Genomic DNA, 2,410 nt, shown 5'->3' with positions numbered 1-2,410 from the left:
AGGACCTGGCGGTGTTTCCTTCTGTTGTGCATAGGGTCTGGTTGCTAAGGACTCGACACCTAACAACAACAACAACAACAGAGATTTACAACCTCTGAAACCCTATACAGGGTCGCTATGAGTCAGAATCGACTCGAAGGCCCACAACCACCTCCGCCAGCTAGTGGGATATGATAAAAGTAACCACGCTCCCTAATATCAGTGTTTCATTTAGACTGTTGTTTTTATTAAGAGTCGTCAAGTCAGTTCTGACTCATAGCAACTCTGTACAGGGTTTTCCAAGGAGCAGCTGGTAAGTCATTTTAATAGTCAGATGGCTTCACTTGACTCCATTTCTCAGTATGTTATGCTAGAACACGAAGTCATATCATCGGAAGTGGCTTGGGAGGCAAAGATCCCTGAATCTAGATCTCATTCATGCTACTTACCAGCTGTGTGACATTCGTCAAGTTACTGAATTGATCTATAAACCGTGTACTTGTACACTTTCTCTCACTTATCAACTTTCTTGACATCTGGCTTTTCACAGTTACAAGAGTAAAAATTTACTACCTGATGATTTTTCACATTAATGACGTATGTCTAGCAGTAAGAACGCTGAGATGTGAAGCAAGACCAACCCTGACTGTGATGCTTACCTACCTCACTGAGTTGTTTATGGGGGTTAAATAATAAATGGAAGTAGTTAGCATGGGTCAATACGTGCTCAATGAAGACTAGTTGTTTGAAGGTGTGTATGTGAAAGATGAACCCTAGAACCCACAGGGATGTCTGGATATCTCGTATCCCTAACTACAGTTCTTCAGAGATACATTTGGATCTATCTGTGTTTATTGGGGAGACTGAAGTGAAGAAGGAAGCATTAGCTTTTGTCTTTGGGCACTGGAGACCATATTCATATGCTTATGTTGTGTATTCGATGGCTCTGAGATTGAGGAGGTGCACCGACCCAGCAAAGTGAATCTGCTTTCGTTTGGCTGGAGGGAGACCTTATATTATGTTTCCAGAAGACCTATGTGATCTGTACCCTGTCAGAATGATGAGTGTTTGGAAACTGGCAGCTTGTTATGTCTTCCCCCGCCTCCCCGCCCCCACCCCCACTGGAGATAGGTGGTTTTATTGATGCTGCCCCAAGGAGCTGAGTCAGTCAGTGGATGCAAAAGGCCAACCTACATGGGGGCAGGTTAGGGCACATTCATCTCAAGATTCTGTGGCTCTTTACTTAGGGATGTGAGAGAATGTCTCGGGGAGGGGACAATTCCAAGAGCAGCAAAGGCAGATGTTAGGTAGGGATGGCTGAGAGACCCTAACCTGAGGCACCGCAATAGTCAGCAACACCTGTGTGGAAAAGCTAGATGAACTGGTCAGCAGGGAAGATGGGGAGAGGGCACAAGGCTGGCTTCACGGAAAGCGACCCAACCTTGGCCTGGTGAGCTCATAAGAACATCTGGTGTTCCCAAGTGCAGAAAGGGTCAAAGCCCCTTTCCCTACAGGCTTGCTTAAAGAGGAAAGACATTCAGAGAACATGGGCTTCAGGGAGCACACTGGCAAAGGGTGCCAGATTTAGTCCTTAAGGCACAGCTGGGAACAGAAAAGGCACCAAGGCATGACTGGAGAGGGATAGGAGCAGCCTCCAAGCTGAGCACTGGGGTCACAAGAGGATGCAGGACCACCCATGCTTGACTGGTGTGGGGTTGAGCATAGCCCAGACACCCTCAGCAAACACTTCCTTGACACCGCCCTACTACAGGACAGGATACTCGAGGTAGCGCACAGCCTGGATCTGCTTGGCCAGTGCCCGGCCCTGCTGTAGGGTGATGGGGTGCCTGGCCCCACTCCTTGAGGTGTCGTAAAGTGTAAGGTTGGACCCTCAGCTCCTTCTGGTTGCCCACCAAGAGGATGGGCACATCGGGGCAGTGGATGCACATTCTCATAGGAGGGTGGGCTGGCAATGGAGAAACCGATGACAAAGATGTTGGTCTGAGGGTAGGAGAGTGTGCAGAAGTGGACATACTCCTACTGGCCCTCTGTTCCACAGGTTCAGGTTCACTGAGTGTCCATCAACTGCGCTCCGGGTACTGTAATTGTCAAACACTGTGGGGATGCACTCCTTGGGAAAGGTGTTGGTTGTGTAGCGTATGAGCAGGCACATCTTGCCCATGGCTTCTTCACCCACCACCACACACTTGATGCTCTGCATCCCGGGAAGACTTGCTGCAGTGGAGGCAATGCCTCCTCCCTTTTCTAGACCCCTTTGGATGCGTCTACCTGGTGTCCTGCCCATGACAGGGGAGCTAGGGGACGTCGGCCTCATTGTGTCTTGAAGCAGGTTAACAATGATGTGCCTGGGTACGACTATGCCACCTACCTTCTCTCAGAACTCTTGACATGGGTGCATCTTGATGACTTG

The 2,410-nt window shown here is 49.2% G+C and overlaps 1 pseudogene; it reads right to left on the bottom strand.

Annotated features, from left to right (window-relative positions):
* Nucleotides 1-1,651: 1,651 nt before the first annotated feature.
* Nucleotides 1,652-2,200, bottom strand: LOC102832155 (annotated as a pseudogene).
* Nucleotides 2,201-2,410: the final 210 nt, after the last annotated feature.

The sequence above is a fragment of the Chrysochloris asiatica genome, unplaced genomic scaffold (genome assembly GCF_000296735.1).
Source record: "Chrysochloris asiatica unplaced genomic scaffold, ChrAsi1.0 scaffold00005, whole genome shotgun sequence".
NCBI classification, from domain to species: domain Eukaryota; kingdom Metazoa; phylum Chordata; class Mammalia; order Afrosoricida; family Chrysochloridae; genus Chrysochloris; species Chrysochloris asiatica.
The sequence above is the reverse complement of the archived record's forward strand: the minus strand, read 5'-3'. Positions and strand labels throughout refer to the sequence as shown.